Source organism: Electrophorus electricus, chromosome 20 (genome assembly GCF_041902795.1).
Source record: "Electrophorus electricus isolate QZ-2024a chromosome 20, ASM4190279v1, whole genome shotgun sequence".
Lineage (NCBI taxonomy): Eukaryota > Metazoa > Chordata > Actinopteri > Gymnotiformes > Gymnotidae > Electrophorus > Electrophorus electricus.
The window spans coordinates 8,005,001-8,015,000 of record NC_137516.1 but is presented as its reverse complement, the minus strand read 5'-3'; the positions used below and the strand labels follow the sequence as shown (position 1 = coordinate 8,015,000).

At 36.3% G+C, this 10,000-nt stretch overlaps 1 long non-coding RNA gene across 1 annotated transcript in view; it reads left to right on the top strand.

Moving 5' to 3' along the window:
* The first annotated feature begins 1,447 nt into the window (after positions 1 to 1,447).
* LOC145652667 (uncharacterized) overlaps positions 1,448 to 10,000 on the top strand; it is an 18,186-nt gene continuing 9,633 nt past the window's right edge. Inside the window, exons 1-3 of the long non-coding RNA XR_014118925.1 lie at positions 1,448 to 1,502; positions 2,699 to 2,785; positions 3,048 to 3,106. This is a non-coding gene — a long non-coding RNA (uncharacterized LOC145652667). The remainder of the gene's footprint in view (positions 1,503 to 2,698; positions 2,786 to 3,047; positions 3,107 to 10,000) is intronic.

The following is a 10,000-nucleotide window of genomic DNA, read 5'->3' as shown; positions in this document are numbered from 1 at the left end:
TCTCTTGAGACCTTTCTTGATGGAACCAAGAGTTCAGATCAGCACAAGTACAACAAATGTCTTGCTCCACATCAACCTAATCCTGATCTCCAGGTACTTATATTTACTGATCTTGGCAGGTTTTTGAATATGAGATTTCTATCATCAGGGATTGCCACATCAATCATAAGGCACTGCTTGCTCTTCTTGGTGTGGCATACCATGTCCAGGCGGTTAGCAGGGATGATGCAATCAGTTATATTTCCTATGTCTCACATGTTGTCACTGATGTTCAGAATGGTTAATTTTACAAATGAGATGTCTGCACTTCGACTGGTTCAGATAACTGTGTTGTTCACAGTTCCCAAAAGTGCAAATTCTTTACTAGAATATAGTATAGAAGTAGCCCTAAAATGTTGACCATTTTGACCATCTCTCTGGGTCCAGAGATTGACATCACACAAATGTGAAAGACTATCACAACAACAGTGCCTGTGTTGATGTCCGTAACTGGAGCATCTGATGCTCTCAAAATGGTCTTTGGTATGGTTTTTTGTGGTTGCTGTTCCTTAAAATGAGCTCAGAATGTCTCCCTGCTCAGGGCACTTCTTTATTTATGAAAGGAGTAGTTTTAAGAGCTCTCACTGTAGATGTATTTTCAGTCCATCCTCTTTTGCATCTTATATCCTTGTCTTCATTCAAATAATTATTTTAGGAACTGGTTATGTTTTTAAATTGTAACACAACCTTTTTAACACATTACTTTTAAAATCGTGGACTTAGGCTCCACACAGACGGTTGCTAAGCCTATTTTCTGTGTCTGTTACGCTAAAGCTTCGTTTCCTCATTTTTGTTTTCTTTTGCAAATAAAAAACATTTTTGAGTTCACCACTCGTGCCTTGCTTCTGCTTCACAGTGTCACAGAATCTAGTCTGCATTCACCATTTTTTAAATACAGCTGTATTACATCAGATCTTCGGTGGTAGGTTCACTGAGATGTAGCCTGGGACCTAGTTGATGAAGCTATTACCGGTTGATTTCTTGCTTTGGCCAGTCAACTCAGACCGGTAAATACTCCTTTGTGATTGTTTCTTTAATCCAGATATATTGGATACCACCACTCTTATTGATATCCAGGTATCTGTGTTACTCACCATTGTCAAGGTCTTAAATCAGGGTCACAGTTTGCCAGTTATGAATATCCCTATGGAACTTCAAACTCCATTTTGATGGCTTCACTGTTTGAGCTGGTTTTCATCCTTCTCATTCATCTTAACATTATCCAGATACACAACATGGCTGATGCTGGTATTTTTTCTGACCACAAATCCAACATTCTTTCTATTCAGGATGTTGTTCAGTAGTATGAGTGCCAAACAGAAAAAGGGGTAGGGAAAAGGAGTTACTCTGGAATTTCTTCTCAGTTATCCAATCTGGATACTTTCTTCTTGGTGTATGATTCATCACAGTCTTCCACTATTTCATTGAAGCTCCCACACGCAGTCTCTACTTTAAAGGTACAGGTATGTGGCAAGGTATCAAAAGCTTTTTTGTATTCTTACTTTAGTCCAGTTTGAGTATAGCTTCTTTGTCTTTGAATTCATTATCTTGCTTGTGAGAAGTTTATATTTTATTCTTTAAATGTCCTTTGGCATTCTTTTGCCCATCTGGGAGTATGTAATTGTTGACCAAGTAGTTATAATAATTTTTATAATGCCAGCAGTGGCACCTTTTAAATGGAAGGCAGGCATGTAATTGGATGCTTCATGGTATATGTGGTAAGCAGGCAAGTAATTAGATGACTTGGGGTCCTTTCACTCCTTGCCATATGAGAAAGGGTGCATGGCAATTTCCAGTTGTGAGTGATTTTGATAACTCAAATCTTCTTTCCAAAGATGTAATCCCATGTCACGTATTGATATGTTGTTTTTTTCCAGTTGGAATCATTTAGTTTTGTCATGTGTAACGGTCTTTTAATTATACCACTCCAAAGGGCTCTAGTTTCAGTATTTAAAGGGTTTTTTTGTTTGTTCTCTTTATCGCGGACACACTGCTGTTCATTATGATTCGGGTAGAATTTAATTCATATTCTTGTAAAACAGTTTGAACACCTCTGGGCTCATATTTGAAGCTTCATTGTTATGTAACCCTCAACCTTCTGAATATCTGAGTAACAGATTTGAGTCAGACACTCTTAGTTGGAACTTCTTTTAAAGCGCACCAGTAATTCATATGCCTTTTTTGTGAGCTTTCATGTACCTTTGAAGTGGCTATTGTTAGCTCAGTGGTTGAGGTACTTTACTTGTAATCAGGAGCTTGCAGGTTTAAGCCCCACCTCTGCCAAGTTGTGGTTCTGGGGTCCCTGCGCAAGGCCCTTAAGTCATGTTCAATCATAATTATGAATTACTTTGGATAAAGGTGTCAGCTAAATACTGTATGTGTCCTCTTCTTTTTCTGTTGGTCTATATTAATCTGTGTTAACAGCTATAGTGGTGTGCATCAGCTTTTTCACATCAGAGATGCTATGATGGTTTTTCAGAATTCTGGAGATTGTCTTGCTTTCAGTATTAATTAATCTATTCAGGTTCGTTGTTAATCTGATCGCCACAGCTAATATACTTGATATCCATTTGAACTTGACAGTTATCTGCTTTTCCATCTGATGGATTTCCTGATTTTGTCCTAGTTATCCACCTGGCGTTGATCTCTTCTTTTGTAGGAACCTTTGGAGAGCTTTCAGTTTGGATTGCAGTAACCTCGATCAGTGCCTCATTGTTGACCTAGAGTTGGTTAATAACACAAGCAGGTATGTCAACAGACAACTTCAGGTTCTTATAATGAATCACTGTTGGATCACACAACTATTTAGGGTCCCACTATATGTACTGAATAAAACATTATGTAATTTTCTTATTTACTTGCTATTTTATACCTCATTTAGTCAATATTCATGTTTACTTGCTATTTTATGCCTCAATTAAGTTAATGTTCATGTGATGTGCCTTGTACTCAGCAAAATCTCCTTCAGTGGACTTCAAGTAAAAAACTCTAGTTTCTGCCTTTTTCAGTGGACAGAACAACCAAACTATTAAGTCTCCCCTGTCTTCTGAAGTAAAATCCAGATAAGGTAAATCTCTTTTATTTAGCAAACTGCTTACATTTTTTTTTAGCTTTGAGCTCCACTTTGTAGTTTTGTAGAATTTACTCAGATAAGTATAAAAAAATAGATAAAATACATGCATTAAAAATCAAAGTCTCATTTCGGATGGAGACCAATCACCCAATGAAGGAGGGGGTGAAATGATGTAGACCATCACTCAGGAATGTAAATTCAGGCCACAGGGCTGGAGAGCTTGTTCCTTAGTATGGTGGTCAGAGCACATATTTATCACCTGGAAGACCTGGGTTTGACGCTGGGTGGTTACTGCCCTCAGTTCTTGTCAGAAGTGGGATGGTACTGTGAGGAGCATGCCCAAGTGATATAAACCCCCACTGCTGTGAGATGATGGTATGAAGCCCAGTGTGAAGTGTGGTGAGGGGCTTGGTTGTGACCTTGAATGAAGGGTAGATGTGAAGTGCTAGAGTATATTCCCTGCAGAAGAGTGCAGTGTCAAATTTATTTATATAGTGGTTTTTACAAGAGATGTTGTCACAAAGCAGCTTTACACATACCAATTCCAAGCCCCCAGCAAGCAAGCCAAGGGTGACAGTAGCGAGGACACACTCCATAGAGCATGAGGAACTTTGAGAGGAACCAAGACTCAAAAGGTGGGGGGGAGGGGCATCCTCCTCTAGCCAACAACAGACACTACAATAGCCACAATATAAACAATAAGGAGCAGAATAAGTAGTGAGAGAGTAAGAAAATATAAATAAATAAATAAATAAATATGTAATGGATGTCATAAGGGGGTGGCAGGAGGAGCCATGGCAGCTGAGACAGGTTGAGACTTAGTAACAGGAGTAGGTGTACTTCAGCAGAAAGAGAGAATAGATTATTAGGCATGTCCAGATATGAAGGGAATTATAATGTGCAAAGATGGATTGCACCAGATATATCTGCGGCTGCACAGCTAAATGGATAGAACCAGAAGGAAACACAGGCTTGAGGGCACCCTGGAACATCAGAGGTGAAGTAACAGCATCATAAAACAGCATCATCCCAGTTTACCATAACATTCAATGCCCATGAATCCTCAGATACCCTTTATCTAAGATGGAAAGTATTTAATAAAATGCCTGACTGTACAGATAGATTATCAGTTTAGCCTTAAATACTTAGACCGTGTCTGAGTCTCAGCCATTTACATGAAGGTTATTCCATAGTATAGGAGCTTTATACGAGAAGGCTCTGCCCCTGCGGGAGATTTTCTGAATCGTGGTACTAGTAAAGGGCCTGCACCTTTTGATCTAAGCAGATGTGGTGGATGTACTAGGAGTTGTCTAAGGTACTAGACCATTCAGTTCTGTGTAGGTCATTAAAGTATTTTATAATCGATACAAATTTTTACTGGGAACAATGCAATGTAGCCAAGATAGGTGTAACATGATTAAGCTTTCTAGTTATATTAAGAACACTAGCTGCTGCATTTTTAACTAGCTGGAGCTTGTTTAGGCACTTAATGGTATTGTAAGCTATTACAGTAGTCCAATCTTCAAGTGATAAATCCATGCTTTTCTGCATCATGTGAAGAGAGTATGTTGCTAATCTGTGCAACACTCCTGAGATGGAGAAAGGTGGTCCAAGAAATATTATTTACATGAGCATCAAATGAGAAACTGGGATCCATAATCACTCCAAGATCTTTAACTGTTAGAGAAGATGTGATTAGGAGACTATTGAGGTTCATTGAGTAATTAGAGAGCAAGGAACTAGCTGTCCCTGGGCCTAATAGAAACGCCTCTGTTTTGTCAAGATTAAGTGAGAGGTGTCTCCACATCCAGTGTCCGACGTCCTTTATGCATTCCTCAATAATACTAAGCTGATATATGTCCTCAGGTTTGGCTCAGATATATAGCTGATTATCATCAGCATAGCAGTGGAAACTAGTACACGGTTTACGTATGTCATCTAGAGGTAGCATATATTAAAAAAAAAAAAGCAGAGGCCCTAGAACAGATCCTTGTGGGACACCATAGCTAAACTTGTATGATGAAAAGTCTCCATTTATGCTTACAAACTGGATGCAATTGACTAGATAAGATTTAAACCAGGAAAGGGCTGTTCCCCTAATCCCAACAACATTTTTGAATCTCTTTACTAAAATGTTGTGATCTATAGTGTCAAATGCTGCACTCAGATCAAGCAACATAAACAAAGAAACATAACCCTTGTCAGAAGACCATCATGTGCTGAAGGAACGCGTAACATAATGGTGACCATCACCTGCTGAAGGAAAGGGTAATGTAATGCTGTACTAGCGAAATGATCCATTGGTCGGGCTGTCAGAGTACGTGTTTACTACCTGGAAGACTTTTCTAAAAATTTTCTAAAATACATAAAAAGTCAATGTCACCTCTACTGTTAACCTAAAGATTTATTACACATATTTGAATAGCAAAATACATGTATTACTGGCCAAATAAGAGGTTTCCCAAGAAGCCAAGAAGAAAAAAACATTTCCCAAGAAGAATATTATGAAATATGCATATTTTGAAAAAAAAATGCATATACATGCAAAAATACATATTTTGTATTTTCAGTTTAAGAGCCTTTTGTCTGTTTGTCTACCATGGATGAAACACATCATAAATAAGATGGGCAAAAATGAACATCAGGGTTTGTAAAGCTGCATATGTTTGTAAAGTTAAAGCATCTGTTTGTGAATTATAGATGTGAGCAGGCTCTAGGAATTGAGTTTGGGAAATACATTTTCACATTGAAATAATAGCAAGGTAATGGTATAAAAATTTTAAATGAAATATACATTTTAGCTATGTCAGAGCAAACTCCGCTGCATATCTTAATTTTTTTAAGAGGCAATATTTCTTTTTATTATTTTATCATATCACATTATTTTTATATTTTTGTGTCACACCACATTATCATTTTTATGATTATGATAGTGTCACCACACTTTATTTAGGCATTATTGAGGTTTGCGTGTGTGTGTGTGTGTGTGTGTGTGTTTGTGTGTGTGTGTGTGTGTGTGTGTGTGTGTGTGTGTGTGTGTGTGTGTGTGTGATAATGATTCCAGTTTGTTTTTGAGGAAATGTAACTCATACATTTGAGGTGACCCCCACAGTTCAGTAGAGTGTGCTCTGTGAGTAAGAGCTATATATTTCTGTCAATATTTCTGTATAATAGGCATGGAGTCTAAACTGAAGGACTTAGAGCAAATCACCTTTTATCTTTATTTCTTAGTTTTTTTCTTTTTTTCTTATAGCTATATATCATATAAAGTCATCATTTCATATTTTCTTCATTTTGTAAGCACTTCCTATTGCGTGTGAAGAAGCGCTGTCATATCGAGTTACATGAGATGCCTTTTCATCTCACTTCCCAAGAGTAACATCAGATCACTCGAAGCTTCAGGGTTTGTTTTTTTTTTTTTCATAAAATATAAGGGAATGCCAAGATGTTTTTGTACGTTTCAGATAATTTTTTAAGTTGGCCTGCTCCAGTTTTTGAAGCCTTAATCTAACATTGCCATTACAAAGCCTCTGTCTTTCTTTGTGTAGCAGTGACTTATACTATGAGTAAGCCTCGAGTTCAACTTAATCCTCCGGTGATACAGAATTAACTCTGCCAACCAGGGTAAAACATTGAAGTAGGTCAAATGCTTTCTTTTAGGAGGACTGCTTGTTTCCCTGTGGCAAGTGTGGCAAGACCTTGGAAGGTTTCTATTCGTCATACTTTATAGAGCTAAGTCATACTTTGCTGACAGACTCATCCTTCTCTCTCTCACTCCTCATTTGTATAGGACGTTACATGTTACACCTCCTGGTGTAGTAAGATGAAAATTGTGACACCAATCAAGTTGTTGTGATTTAGTACAGGTCAAAGGGCACAGAACAGCATGCTGGGAAAAGCATGCTGGTTTCAAATCATGCATCTCATGATATAAGAATTATCTACACATGGTTTTCAGTATTTCACTTTTACAGTATGAAAAGAAATGATAGAAAAACACTCCCAAGTGCAGTGATATTTCATCCGTACACTCCAGTGTGCAACAAATCACACTGCACAAATGGCAGAGTATATTTTACACAAAAAAAACACAATACATAAATTTGCGTTCCATTCAATGATTGAGACTTGAAGTGAAAATTCTCTCTCTCTTACACCTTCTATCTGAAAATGCCTAGAATGTAGCTTAAAAAGTACCATATGTAATGGAGTCTTATTTCGCCGCATATAAAGTGCTTCTGATTTATGGGAAGTGCACGTATTTTTCCTGCCCACTATAAATCATGCTGTTGGCTTTTTTAGCTTTGAGCAAGAAGGAGAGGGAGGACTCCAAATCCCAGTGTGTACACTCTACATTTCCCCCTCTACTGTTTAACAAGTGCAAGTATGAATTATTGGACCAGAAAAGCCCATTCACCACTATTTAATATGCTTAAGGTTTACCTTTCCTATGTTTAGCTTTCTCTCACTGATTGAAGTCTGCATTTATCATATTGTAGGAGAGTTACATTACTAGGAACAGGATGCTGCCATGACTTGTATCAGATAATATTACTGATAGTTTACATATATGAGTTAAACTGCCATGTCATGCGATATCCTATAAACTTTATGCAACAGATGTTATTTTCTTATTATTTTTGCTTTATAGCACTGGTAAAACAAAACTGAAACACCAACAGTCCTAATTTATGTGTATTTTATAACTGAATACTTTTTTTTTTATAGTGTTCTTATAGTGCCTCTGCTGGTTATGTGTTGTCAAATATGTCAGCATGGGGGAATACTAAGCACCTCAGCGCCACATGATATTACAGAGATCCCGTCATTACATCCTTTACATAATCTCTCTTTTCCTAACTGATTTCTCAGAGACCCATATGAACACTGCTCATAACTAAGAAACAAAAATATAATTGAAATCTAATAGAGAGGCTGACCTTGTCATTGCTCATGATAGCAGCATGAGTGTTTATTTCTACCTAAAATATTGTTGATCTTGGGCAGCAAATGTCATAACTTATCATGTACTATGCTGCATGAAGATTACAAACCTCAGAAAAATCCTAAAGATCATAAAGCTTGTGTAGCTCTTCTAAACAGACTACAATAAGATAGTATGAAAGACATGGAATTGCAAATCATCCTTTGGTAATGGTGCACCAACATAAAATTGAATATATTTGAAAACTATATATATAGTATATATATATATATATTCAGTGAAAATCTTTGTGAACATAAGAGAGTGACAGGTCAACTTTATTTTTACATTTAGTGAACAAATATATGAAATGTATTAAATATTTTAAAAATTTGGTACTTTTGCAAATATTTAATCTACCTGTGTATATATTTCGTTATACTGCCATATGTGTATGTATATGACAAGAATTCCATCTGCAATTTACTTCAATGACGAGGCTAGATTATAAATTTGCTTAAATGTAGTATCATAATTATTATTCATCATTAGAAACAGATTAACTTTGCTATCAATACACCTCAACTATTTTAGTTTAAAAGTTATTTTATATGGTTTGCCTTTTGCAGAGACAGCCAGGGAAAGTTTGTTCCCTGAGCACACCAGGTCCACTGAACTGTAACCTACAGGCATGGTTCCCCTTTCACATAAAAATCACCTTGCAGTCATATGCCAATATATTTGAATGTATGTATAAATACCTGGGTTTTTTTGGACATCTAAAAATATATGAAAACATATTTTGGTACATTTCCTCTCTTACCATATGGGAACTCTGTCTGTAAATTTCAGATCTCTCTAGAACACTGAAAAATATCTCTTTCCCTCTGTGTGTGTGTTTTCCTCAGTGGTGGTTTTAGCCCATTTAAGCTTGGGGGCTGGGCTTGTTTTTATGAAATTACGATGTTACTTTTCTGGCCTTTTTATACCCTTTGTGATTTTCTCCTCACCTGAAACGTTGCTTCCGAAGCTGTGCTCATGGCAGTGACACTTTGCAGATTCTGAATACTGTATCATTCTGTAGAGTGAGGGAGAAGTCAGGATTCTGAGAGTAAATCTGGAGTAAATTCGCTGATCTAGAAACCACGATCATTTCTGCATCCAAAAGCTGACGTCCATATTCTCTGCTTCCTTATTTGTCTGGAACTCTGAAATGTCTGTTCACTTTCAGCCAGCTTCAGTCAGCTATTTCATTTCCTATCTTGGAAACAGTAGTCATATTCATAAAGAGTCTTTAATGTTTCTGGCTTCGTGTTGCATCTGTATGCCTTGCTGTGTGCTGAGACCATGACATTTGAACTGTGAAAGCTACTTTTTTTATTTATAAGGCTGTTCTTTTTATATGGAATACAAACATTTACTACCAAATTATGAGCTAGTATATGCAAGTACCTTTATTTTTAAAATATGTTTTCAAAATGTAAAGAAAACATTTTGAAATCTATTCATAAAATACTTTTCAGCTTCAGAAAAGAAGCTGGAAAAATAGGCTTATAACTATTTTACTACTATGTAAAAAGTCTGTTTATTATTATAATTGTTGTAACTTCTCTAGTTTATGTCATTGAACCTTATCTCAATTTTTATGCAAGTCACATTTTTTTAGCATTTAGAGTTATTTAAAATTATTAATAATGTATATTTTGAAATAGTTGTTTTTAGAATTAAAGTGTTCTGGAAGTAAAAAAAAAAAAGTATTAATAATTCTCATAATAACTTAAGTAGATATTGCTAACTGCTCACAGTTGTAAATGGCTGTTTCTTGAAAAGAAAACAATACCCCATAGAGAATCATTTGTGCATCATCTGTAACTCAGATCAATGCATTTTACAAATAAAGTCTGTAAAACCAATTTTACAGACTCTGAATACTGAACAAATGTTTTTGATTACTAAAACATTTC